We start from the raw sequence: 13,500 nt of genomic DNA, 5'->3' as shown, positions 1-13,500 counted from the left end.
TCCAGTGGAAGGATCTATGTCCAGAGTTGTACCCAACATTTTTAGAAAGACTGCGGATCCAAGAATGAGTTTATTTGGGGAAAATACATTTTTGCAGGGTCTGTGCAGATAATTGGTAGCGATACGCCCGTCCATGCACCTCGATTCCAACAGGGAAGGCACGGTGCAAGGAAAAGAGCCACAGGTCTACTGAGCATTGGAGTGCATCCTTTTTTGAATCTGGGATGCGCTTGGATGTACAGTCGACACTGCCGTGGACCACCCTCATCCAGCATTCAGCAAGCTCTACGCACACAGATTCAATCATGTCTATCACCCCAACCACAGACTGTATTTTCTCCACCGGATTGTGCCATGTGCATGCACAGGTGGTGAAAATGTGCTGTGTTCAAACCTGTCATTTCGTAAGGTTTCTTTTTTAGGGTTGCAGAAAATGTTGTGTACTTGATCTTTTATGGTGCTTCATGACTCAAGCCTCTTCGAGTAGAGCTCGTAAAATATCTCAGCGGCTTAGATCTGCAGATTCAAATCACAACAAGGCCAACTCAGCCCTGCAAATTTTGTTTAATTTATTCATTTATAATAACATTTTCTTTATTAGTACCAACTTCGGTTGGGTGATCATAATAAATGTTTTAAAATGTCAGGTCATAGGTCAAGCAAGCCCTTTGGGGAAGCACCCTATGAATAAGAAATTATTAATGGACGCCCTTCTAGACTTTGCTAGGCGATACATGAAGACCATGCCTATGGAGAAATTGTGATGTTCGCGGTCAGCCTAGTCATTTGGGGTAGGTGGTACAAATGATTAAAAGTCGGCTGAAGAATTTGTTTTTTCATTCCTTTCTCGTTGAATGTTCTATGGGTGTTCACATATCTCCTCCAAATATATAACCCATCTGGTATTTTAAATAAACATCTGAAAACTATTTATCGGAACACATTGGCACAGACCTTGATACCCGCACATCTAGTTTTGGTTGATCGGAGCATAGTCTCATGTCAATCTGCGGCTAAATGGATTCCAACAGTTTCAGTTTGAATTCTGGCAAAACAAACTCCTGCTGCTTCCCCTGGAATAACACCCACAATCACTACACCGTGAGAATGTGAAGCCGTTCTGAACCCGTAACATGAATTCAAAATCCAACTCTCCTAGTCTGATGTTGGCTCCATCAGACACCTCAGAGCGAAAACCCTGGTTACCAGTGCTTTAAGCAGGGTGAGAGTTGATTGGGGTGAGGTGCTCTAACAAGGGAGCGTAGCCTAAATGCAGGCAGAGGAGTAGCAAGAGAGGGGAGAATTGGGGCGGGCGCATTGGTGCGCCCCCTCCTTTTTTTTTCTTAATCCCGCTCCGGCCTCCACAAACCGGTGTCTGCAGGGGTAAGAGCTGGTGATAAAGAAACAAAAGGAGAGGGTGCACCAAAAGAATTGATAGCCGTGTACCAAACCTCTCAGGAAGCCCTTTTAAAAAGAAATATTTGTATTGATTTTCCATGTAATGCAACAGTGATCGGACAGTATACACTTCCACACCATTCTAACTCTCAACCACGATCCTCCTGCCACACCCTTTCAAAATCAATGCACCCAAGGCCCCCTCACTTCTTCCCCCTACCCCAACATAGTTCGGTGCAAGTCCAGGTGCCCTCCATTTCGCAGTGTCCCAACCAGCCATCTCAGAAAGACGCACACTACCTTTGCATACGTGAGGAAGTGGCCACTCACTACCCCATATGCATGTCTCCACTCAAACGTCAGTGGTTTCCCCTCCTGTGAAAAGATCCCTCAGTGTCACACCATACCTCTCCTTCAGGGCTGCCAACCCTACACTCCTAAGTGTCGTTCTAATCATTGCATCAAACCATATGGGTAGTGTTGGAATGGTCAGGAAATGTCCCCGTGATTACAAGGGGTTCATGTTGCGCGCACTGTATGACTAACTGGGGGTGGCGGTGAGCTGGGTGGCATATTGCAATTTCATAGGTATCAAAGTGTAGTTAATTGTGGATGTGATATGTTACTTTAGTGTTCCTGTTGGTCTAGAAATTGATACATATTAGCTTGCATGCGCACAGAAAGATAACATGTTAAAGCCACCAAATGTAAAAAAACATACATGTACTTGTAAACTAACAACCAGGTTTTCAGAATGCAGGTGAATGAGTAACTTCAACCTGTAGGGTCAGTACAGCTGTAGTAAATAGCCCTGCGTTTTTATGGTCTCGTAACTCAGATTTAATCTGCTGCTGCCCGAGAGCTTGACAGGAGTTCATTATTTTGGGCAGCAGTAAAAACAGGGTAAGCCAGTGCTAAAGTTATTCAGGAGTTTCAATTGCACGATGAAGTGGCAGTTTTTTAGTCGATTGGAAAGTTTCAATGGAACAGTGACCTGGGAAATGAGATAGCATCACTAACAAAGGGAAATTCACCCAGCCTTCCTCAAATCGCAGGCAATATTCATGCAATGCATGTGCAAATCAAGAGTTACGGTTTAAATAGCTTAGGCCAGTTATCGCTTGTAATTAATTATTTTTCAATGCCAATGTTTAACCATGTGTTGATGTTTAGGCATTGGGAAAATATGGTATTTCTATGAAGAGGGTTTCATGTTTGGGGGTGTATTGCAATAAAGTATTTGGGAGTGTTTTACCTGTTGCAAAGCTATATAAAAGATGTGAACTGGTGTGGTTTGGTGCGAGTTGGGTTAGTTTGGTCCAGCAACACCATCTAACTGCTCCCTACAAAATTGTACAATAAACTAGCTTTATGTACAACTGTGTACTCACTTCTTAAGTAGTGGGTCCATTTGGGTTAAGGTGATTAAAGGCCCATCCGCACAGTAACTACACCATCAGTTCCTCATTGCCACCAAAAACGTTTTTCATATTTCCCGTAACACGGTAAAAGCGTGCGTGTCCCATTTACCACCCACTGTATTCCACAATAGGTCTATACCCGGTCTCATCTGGGATTCCTCCCAACAAACCAGCCATCTTGCCTCCCGGGGCCGTATTCCAGTAGGATGCGCACTGTAATTGGGCCGTCATAAAATATCGTTTAAAATCTGGCATGCTCAGTCTCCCGTCTCGCTGTGGCGTTCTCATGGCTACACGGCATCGCCCCATGTTCCACAATAGTTGCCCTAGCGTTTGATCTAGCATCCAGAAAAATACTATGACATACGCGATATTGGTGAAAACATACAACAGCCTGGGGAGCACGATCATTTTACATAGAGCAACACTCCCTGTCAAAAGAGGCAGCTTTTTCCAGAACTGTACTGCATCCCCTATCCCAGAGAGCTCACAACCCATATTATAAACAAACGTCTCCTCGATGTTGTGTAAAACCTGAAACCCCAAATATTGTAAAGTACTACTTTTACCATCGGACCCAACCAGTCCGGGAGAGTCTGGCGTTCCTTTGCCCTCAGACCTACCAACGGAAACAAGAGTGATTTCTCCCTATTCATTTGGAACCCGAATAGGTTCTGAAAGTGATTTAGAATTTGATCTAGAATTTCCAGGATGATCAGTATGTTCTCTAGAGGATTGCCAAATATATTAAAATATCATCTGCATAGACAATTTATTATGTGTTGCTCCTCCCACCGTTACAGCAGTTTCCAGAACATACGTCTGAAAATATCTAGGTAGGGACTCAAACACCATTGAAATTAGGATCAGGGAGCAGCCCTCTCGGGTGCTCCCAGGGAGAAGATATACGTGCCTGTCTTTACCCTAGCCATTCGGTTGCTGTACAGGAGTTTCATCCAGCTCATGATCTCATTACCAAAGCCATAGGCACCCAACACCTTGACCAAAAGCTTGCACCGTGTCCAATGCAGCTAGCGCCATTTCTCTCAGTGAACCCTTAACTAGATCCATCCATTCGCCTTGAAACTTGTGTATAGGCGCGTTACAAATGCCATATCATATCACATGATGTAGGCAACCATTAAACGCAACATAGCCATGTAGTTAAAGGGCTGCCTGCAATGTCAGGCCTCTCTGGTTTTCCTAATTGGAAGCTGTGAGCCCTTTAACTATGCGGTTAAGAGGAGTTAAAGGGCAGCCTAGGTAGTTTGGTTCTAATCTGGCATAGCCCCGGCAGAGCCTCGGCTCTGCCAGGGCTCCTCCCAGCCTAGCCCCAGCCCACTTAAAACCCTGTTGGTTAATAAAAATCTGCAGCACCACAAAGTTATTTTGAAAATGGCGTTTGCACATGCAAGCACACGTGACCTAGTGCAAAGGAATCTTCACTGCATTTGGACAGAAGCCAAAATTATTGTGCGTGTGAAAATGTCCTTTGTGCATGAGCACAACCCATTTCCGCTGCTGGAAGTTTTCAGTAAGCGGGCCTCATTCCGTTACCAGAAACCTTCATCACATATTTCTCTAAACAACTCTGCCATATTTGCACAGAAAAAGGAAACGGTTACATGCCATATTGCCATTGGCACCCGACCAGACGACCAGTTTCAAGCTAGGCCCTGTATCTGGGCATGGCTATAAGTGCATTTGTCCACTACTCGGGCAATCCAGTGGGCTGACAACAGCGCCACCCACACCCCTGCGCTAAGAAGTCCTTGCTCGTTGCCTATTGCTGCCCCGATACAATTAAACCTGCTTCTCTTGTTCATATCATCATGTACCCAGGGCACCACAGTATCTGTCCAAAATAATTAGCCATGGCACTGTACCTGAAATTCTCTGCTCCATGTTAAAAAAAAAAATCTTACTTATTTGGTTTCTTGTTCCACTCTGATGCATACCAAAGTTGCTTTGAAGCACCATTGATAATCCAGGAAACCGCAACACAGTATGTGGCAAACTGTCTAAGACGCATACTTGGCCCTAAATTCTAGAATGGACAAACACACCCAACTCCCAGAACTCCGAATATAAAGCACTGTTTCGATTCAGAAAATATTTAATATTAAGCACTGAATGGCACTCGCGTCTCCTCCCGACACCCACCCTTTAGCTACTCATGGGTGCATTACGATTGGCCTGTGACTCACTTACGGCCATTTTAAAATGCGGTTGAGAGGAAGACTGCCTGTGGGACAGACTCCTGCTAACCCGAATACCCGGATCTACTTTGAATGCGAAACCAACCCAACGGCTGCATAAAGTGGGCTAGAATAATTTTTTGGGTGCAGTCAAAGAAGGGGATTCCAGGGCAGGTTGACCATAAAACCTCAGGGTGTGCAATATGTGGGGCGTGTCTTAACATGTGCACGCTTCCGGGTGGTGGGGTTGTTACATGCCCATAGGCATTGACGCTTTGGGAAATCGTCAAATATAAACAGGAAGACTGAATAAAGCCTAGAGCCTGTGTAACCTGTCAATAAGTAGTACTTAGGAGCTGGATTCGCCGTCATTAGGTGTTATAATATAGAAAGGCTGGGGAGAAGTAAAGCCTTCAGTTCCGCAAACACTTTTCTTTTTGTGGTTCAGTGTATGCACCCCCTCGACCCCCTTTCCTGCACCTAATTGAGAGTTGGCTTCGGGGGCAAGCTTCGAGTTCAAGTAGTGTAAGCAATGGGGTATTAAAAAATAAATAAAGAAAATTCCGCATTGTGGCCGTTAATAGCAAGCATCCGAGGAAAGAGGGTGGAACAAAAAAGGCGTGCATTTTAGGTTGCAACACAATTATATGAAAGTACGCTATAGTCTTTTAAAAAGAAAAGTATTACTGGCGCCCAAAAGCTGTGGCTTCCCCACTGATTCGTGGGCGCATGCTGCTGCAAGGATCCCATTTGAACGCCCACGTTGGTGCGTACTATTTTTTGATGGAAACTGCAGGGTAACACTCCCAGGACCTAGATCTGTCCATTTTCTGGGCAGAAACACTATTATGTGTCCCTATGAAACCTCTTGTGTACAAGAGGTACAGTTCATGCTTCAAGCCCCTTTTAATTGCATGGAGGAGATCACCTAGGTTTGTGCTCGAGTGAAAAAACCCGCCCTCTCCACACAGTTGTTATTTGCTTTGAGAAGGCCAAAACAAAAAAGGTGTACATTCTGCTTGCCTTTGATTTTGCACTTAGCAGTGCCAGTGAACTCGCTGCCTGCCATTTGGCCGTGGCAGGCAGCATTTTCAATGGATTCGTATGGAATCCGCCTTCTCTTTGCCAGTGTAAAAAGCTGGAGGATGGCATAGGAATCTAGAGCATTTGCTCTTGGAGACTAGTATGGTGGCGAGTACCTGGCATATAATGTTAACTTCTGGCACATGGTTGCAGGATGAATAGCTCATGTTCGATGTGCCTGATTTGGGAATGGGACGCTGCCGCGTGACAGGTTTGAAACCCCGGATGGGCCGACTACGCCCATCATCCTGTGGGCAATGAATCGAGTACCATCAGTGGGTAATAACACGCACACAGAGCTTCGAAGCTATCCAAGGTTCTATAAAAAGAAAAAAGGAAAAAAAAGAAAAAGAAATCACCTCATTATTTGATGCAAGGACAATGGCAACATTTTGAAATGGCTAGTAAATTGTACTAGTTGCTGTCTGATGGGAAACTGTGGCAATCTATGAGTGTACCTGGGATTTATGAGAGTACCTTACCGTATCATGGCAATATCGGCGTAGGGTGTTTGACATATACTTGCAAAACCTATCAAATTATGGTAACTTGTAACGCTAGTCAAATCATGAGGGGGGGTCATGGACATGTAATCTCAAGTTCTACAGTAGCAACAAAGAAAACATTTTAACTAGACAACTCAAAACTGTTGCCTTCGTTAATGCTCGTTTTCCACCTTTGCACATAAAATTTCACAGTAAATTATACACCTACACGCACGCATAAAATTGCTCCTGAACACAAACGGGACCAAACAAAAGAAGTAATCCTCTTAAGCGCTAGGACCTCAACATTCAAGCATTCAATTTTTCCAACTCCTTTGCTAAAACTTAAAGGGCGGCAGCATACGTAATGGATAACACTGCCCTTTTCCCTTCTTACTCAAACTTGTTGCAGCATTCCAGAAAAGAGCACAGTTTGGCGAGGTGACTGCAGGTCACCTGAACACATGCTCTCCACTCCTACGCTTTCATGTAACAGATTAATGAATTCTGGTAGTTGTAGTCTGTTTCTACTCCATTAACGTACCAGAGAACATTGATTTTACAAGAAACCCCAGTGCTGTTCAGATAAAATTGAGTCACTCATTGAATCGCCCTGAAACAGCTGACACACAAGAAAGCGAGCCTAGTCACCTGCTTCAAGATCATAAATGAATCCCAACTCCTCCCTTCATGTATTTAGCCTTCCTTAGGTAATTTACTTCGGTCTTTCTTCCAGTCCTATGCCCACAACCACCTACGCCTGCTGACAGTCTCTAGTCCCTGTGATTAAGCGAGCAAAAAAAAGAAAACAGTGCTCTGTGCTAGTGTAAAAAGCTGAAGTATGTCATAGGAATAAATAGCATATGCGCTTTGAGACTACTACAGTGGCGAGATGGCGAAGTATCAAAAATAAACACTTAAATGAATACAAATCGAATCAATGTCAACATGAACATGTCATCCTGGCATAGTTACCATCACATGTGTACGGTGCAGAGGATGGGGGTGGGAGGGGGGCGGGAAACTGCTTTTCCATCCATTCTGTGCCCCCTCTCTGGCATACAAATGAAGGAAAATGTGTAGTAGAGGTAAATCCATGTGTAACATGTTTAAGCATTCATTTTGTGTGTTAAGTGCGACAGTACCAGTAGTTATGACACTTCAGTATAACCACTGTGGTAATTGGGAGCACCGAGTAACCGGCACCATCCAATGCGTGAATCGCGCTCTATGTTGTGGCGCGCAGTTCATGCAGTTACTGAAAACATCTGAAGGTGCACTTGCCTAGTGCTCCTCAATGGGGCTCATTTTCGAAAACCCTGTCAATTACATGCAGGGGAACCCGTTACGTTTGCGCGTCAGCATAATCTTCATCAAATGCACTTCAGAGCGCGAAAGGGAGATGGAAAGATGAGGCAAAAACACCCTAAAGCCTCCCTTTTGCACACCGCAGGGCAAATTGACTAAAGGCTGCCAACTATTGATTGGTGTAAAAAGCAGGAGGATTCCATAGGGATTCACTGCATTTACACCAGCATGAAAATGTCATGCTGGCGTAAATGCGGTCAAGTTTTTATGGCTTATATTACGATCCGTGCCCCCTCTCTACCATACAAATGCATGAAAATGACGAGCACTCTAAAATTAATGTGAACACATTTTACAAATTACTTTTACGCGCCAATTTGTTTCACGTAACAGTTCGAGCAACATGTGCCCCAAATCAGGTTTCATCACTGACAACTGAGCGCTTCTAAAAGAGCACAGTAATAGTCACTGGAATATGCATAGCAACTTCCAGAAACACCTAGAGTAGGGGCAGGCAGAGCCATTTCTAGGAGCAGGTAAGCCAGGCAACGCGTCAGTGCACATATGGGGCACCAGGTGCAACAGGGACAAACTGTAATCGCCCATCCGGGAGCGCAGTGAGCCTCTGCATTTTAGCATCATTAACAAGCTGCAGTACTGCGCAGATGGAAGGAAGGGGACAGACGCTTGACCTGCCCATGTCCATGTACCCCCGCATGATGCAGCCAATGCCTTAATACTCTAAAGGTTTATCTTTTTAAAAAGTTCCAATCGCCCATATCAGCATCTCTTCATGAAACGTACCTTCCCTAAAACTGCCCCACAACTTTGGAAGGTGTGACAACTCCTGCATAGCACTGGCCTGTCAGGATGGAGGGTCTTGGGCTCATGTGGACTGAACGTTAGGTTTTTGCTCGCTAAATCAAAAGGGCTAGAGACTATGGGCAGGAGGTTGTGGGCATAGGGCTGGAAGAAAGACCGAAATAAATGACCCAAGGAAGGATAAACATATGATGAAAGGAGGAATTAGCATTCTTTTATGGTCTTGAAGCAGGTGACTAGGCTAATTTTCTTGTTTGGGAGATGTTTTAGGGTGATCGAATGAATGACATGTTATCTGAACACCACTGGGGTTTCTCTTCAAAATCATTCTTCTCTGGTATTGTAATGAAGTAGAAACAAAATTTAAAAAAAACTACAACTCCCAGACTGCATTAATCTGTTACATGAAAGCACAGGACGAGAGAGAACATGTGTTCAGGAGACAGTCACATTGCCAAACGGTGCTCTTTTCGGGGATGCCACAAAAAGTTTGAGTAAGTAGGGATATGGAACAATGCAATATTGTTATACATTACGTATGCTGCCGGCCTGTAGGTTTAGGCAAAGTAGTTGGAAAAATTGGGGGGGGGGATGTGTGTGTGTATTGTTTACTGTGAAATGATATGTGCAATGGTAGAAAACGAGCATTAACAAAGCCAACAGTTTTGAGTGGTTTAGATACTGCTGGTAGGTCCATCAGGATGGTCGCTTTGCCTCCTACTTCTTGTTTGGCCGCTCTCTGGAGTGCTGAGAAACAATGCATTGGTAGTAGTGTCTACCGCCACGGAAAGTGAATTGAAATTGTGTGTAGTGAAAAGGTTTTCTTTGTTGCTACTGTAGAAATTGAGATTGCATGTCCATGCACCGTCATGATTTCTAGTGTTACAATCGTGTGTCCATGTTACAATCCTTTGATAGGTTTTGCAAGTATATGTTAACATACAACCTATACTGATATTGCCATGATAAGTAAGGTACTCCCGATTACCAGGTACTCAAACTAATTGCCAGTTTCCCATCAGACAGCAACTGGCACAATTTACTAGGCATTTCAGTGTATTGCCATTGCCCTTGAATCATAATTAGGTGATTTTATATAGCGCCCAGGTAGGTGGACCACTTCTAAGCTCTGTATTAATTAGTGTTATCATTACCCGCTCATGGTACTCGATTCGTTGCCCCCAGAATGATGAAGGGCATAGACGGCCCATCCAGGGTTTCAAACCTGTCGCACGGCAGTGTCCCATTCCCGAAACAAGCACATCGAACATGAGCTATACATCCAGCAACTCTTTGCCAGATGTTCTTATATGCCAGGTACTCAACACCGTTCGGCAACTATTGCCATCACATGCCTAAATACTCATGCCATTTTCTAGATACGGCCATCCAATACTCCGATATTCTCGTGATGTACCAGATTTTCCCATTAAATGCTCCTTTACTCAAACCATTTGGAAGTATTGTCATAATTTGTCAAGGTACCCAGATCATATGGCAAGATGACCGCTTCACCCGATAGCCTACCTGCTGCTCTAGTGTTCCCCTGTAGTGCTTTAAAATAGCTTAAAAGTACTCCTTGTAACATAACCAAACTTAATATAGCTGGGAACTGCCTACTTAATCACAACCGCCCACGTCTTTCCCTTTACTTTGCAGACATCTTCCATGCCGGATCATTTGGAACGGCCTCCAAGCGCTCTGTTCAACAACTGAAGGGAGCTATTGACCCTTGCTACACTTTGAAATGAGATTAACCTTTTTACTTCAAAATACATTACGGGGCAGCAATAGACACTTTTGGGGCCGCAACATCTAGGAGAGAGCCCGTCATTTAGGCAGAGTGTAAACATGGGAAAATGAAAAATAATTCTGAGTACTAGTCAATAAAACGGTAAAGTGAAATGACTTCATGATTTTGTAGAAGGTGGTGCGGGGTAGCCATAGAGGAGTATCGGTGGGGGCTTTGAGGGTATTCTGGTGTTCTCGGGCTCGCCGCAAATACCCTGGGGCAGGGCACGTCTTCTCATATGGATCGAGGCTGGCATGGCCGCTGTGCGTGGTCACTGAATCCTGACAAGCAATCAGCATCTTGGTTATGGAGAGCAGTTGAAGAAATCCATTTTTTATAAACTGTGAAAGACAATCCAGGAACTGATCGAACAATAAGGGCATTAGGCTGGGGGAAGGGCTTATGGGAAAAGATCTGCAGTTTTCCCTGATGAGCGAGATGCAGGCTTGAAACACTCCCACACCAATGAATAAAACATAAGCAGAAGACGCTAAGCCATGGCTGCAAAATGGCTGCCGTGACTCAGCTCTTTCTGGTTATTTTCATGTACCTTGGGAAAAGTGATCCACAAACTCATCTCATATCTCCCGAGGGTGCTAAACCAGGTGGTGGTAGGCTATTTTCTGCCCCGAAATCCCCCCCCCACGGAAATAGAGGGCCATTGCACACAGGGAGAAGGACACATTGACAGGACTTTGGGGAATAGAGAAAATGAATGGCAAGGGCAAGCTGTTCAACTTTCAATATGGAGGCGTGGGAATGGCACAGCAGACTAGAGGGGCAAGCGGTGGGGGGACGGCAGATGCGAAATCCAGGAGAGAAGTAGACAGCGATCATGCAATTTCCAGAATACCCCCCCCACACCTAATCAAAAATCGATGCCTTCTAACCCACTTCTTACTTTGTCCATGTGGCCAAAATTACAGTGTCGTCAACGCTATGTGGGCTCTACCTATTGATTTCACCCTCCTTGGCCGACTACAAAACCAATCCCACAGGCCCGTGATTTACAAACTTTATTAATGTTATGAACTACCGCTACCATGATCCACAGTCATTAACCATACTGGCTAGGAATGATGGGCGCTGTAGTCCAAAATATCTGGAGAGTCATAGGTCGCTTCCATAGGCTACTGCCCGCAAATTGCTTATCCTCAACCCAATCACCAACCTCAAAATTAACATTCTTCACACTTTCCTCTGCATTGATCCGGCTTCCTTCGCACCGGCTCTAAAAAAAATGTGTCACCTAAATTGACGATGTCCCCTGCAAACAAGCTTTCACCTTGGTGTCAAGCGCCTTTTCCATCAATAAAACAAACCTGTGCACACTGAACTACAATGCAGACAAAACACGAACACGTGAGGCCAATAGGCAAAAGAAAGTCACCCAATCACTGGCAATGCTGAAACTGGAACATTTACATAAATATACTTAATTATCTACAACAAATTCTCAATAACGTCAATTACCGGAAAACGTAAGGAAATAACTTAATAAAGCAAAAACAATGATCAAATGCAAGCAGGACTCAAAATCTGCGCTCACCATTGGCTAGAGATCATTGAAAGATCAGATGGGTTACTTCCAGTCCTGCGCCGTAGTGGCCCTAAGATTTTTACCATACTGTAATTCTTACTAAAAGCCGCTGCGGCCTGCTCCCAAACATCAAACCTACTAATGAAGTAAGAATCAAAAACACAGTCATTTGTTTTGGGATCTTACAAGTGTGCTTCAACAAACTATAGTCTTAGTCAAAGTAAAGACAGTTTTTCAGATCTGATCAGCATAAGAAAATATTTTATATACTAAATAGTTTTGCGGTTCCATACTTACAGGAATTAACAAATATCTAAACATCATTTAGTTACAACTAGATTCGGCAGTTTCTCATGTTACAAGGTTTCAATAAGGACTTCTTAAAACACAAACTTAACAATGGCACCTTAACACTAGCACGTCTTTCGCACACACACACAATCAATTTGCTGCTCTTCTGCCTCCTCAGAGCAATATGTATTAATCGTCTAATGTTACCATCTGTCTTATGACCATACTTTTATATCTTTGCATGTTCGTCAATCATGTACACTCATCATCCCTTAAACCAAACAGTGGGTTTCCAATATGCTTCAATCATATGGTACAAAATGATTTGCAATTTTTTATTTGGTCCAAAACAACTTCATTTCCAAACTCCTGTAAACGTCCAGTCGTTAATTTAATTACTTGACTTCATTCATGTTCTTCCCCATTGGGTGGCTGTGTCTTCCACCATAGTGCGGTGACCACACGGATCTAGTTGTAACTAAATGATGTTTAGACATTGGCTAGAGACAATTGACTCCTGGCAAGTAAGAAATGGTGTGCTGTGTGTATGTATAGAATGGAGGTGGGAAGTGATTTTTTTAAAGCTACCCAGAAGACTGCAACTTGCACTGTGTACCTCATCAAGCAGGTCCCATCTGCAATTTACATAATGTTCGTTTTTGCAGCACCAACGTGTCCAGTTGTCCCAGAACAGGAAAGGGTATTAGGTGTGCAGTTGGAGAGTGACGGGTAAAAATAAAAACACATAAAAAGAGGGACCCGGGAAGGGTTCAATTTTAGGCATAATAAATAGAACGAAAAATATAGAGAGGTTCTAGAGCAGAGGACAAAGGTGATTACACAGGTAGAGTACAGGGGATTCTCGTTGTTAAACGTGGAGCATTATTTTAAATAAATACCCATTTTAATGACAAAATTGGGTAGCGGAATAACAGTAGAGAAGTGGCTGTGTGCCCTTTTATAAGGTGGTATGGTGGTTTATTAACCATCCATGTAGTTGGGTCACTTTATTTAGTCATTTAAGAATTTACTTTAAAAAACATGTTATTTTCAATGTTGTTCTATTACATGTGTAATTGTTATCAATTAAGTGCTTTAAATGTTAGCATTAGGGCATAGATGCGGTGGGTGATGTGAACATCTTGCACTGCTCTGGAGTACG

The 13,500-nt window shown here is 43.7% G+C and overlaps 1 protein-coding gene across 1 annotated transcript in view; it reads right to left on the bottom strand.

Moving 5' to 3' along the window:
- Positions 1-13,500, bottom strand: part of LOC138567529 (uncharacterized) — a 437,945-nt gene that overhangs the window by 170,123 nt on the left and 254,322 nt on the right. The window lies entirely within an intron of this gene.

This window comes from Ambystoma mexicanum, chromosome 2p (genome assembly GCF_040938575.1).
Source record: "Ambystoma mexicanum isolate Mex_15411 chromosome 2p, UKY_AmexF1_1, whole genome shotgun sequence".
Taxonomy (NCBI): domain Eukaryota; kingdom Metazoa; phylum Chordata; class Amphibia; order Caudata; family Ambystomatidae; genus Ambystoma; species Ambystoma mexicanum.
The sequence above is the reverse complement of the archived record's forward strand: the minus strand, read 5'-3'. Positions and strand labels throughout refer to the sequence as shown.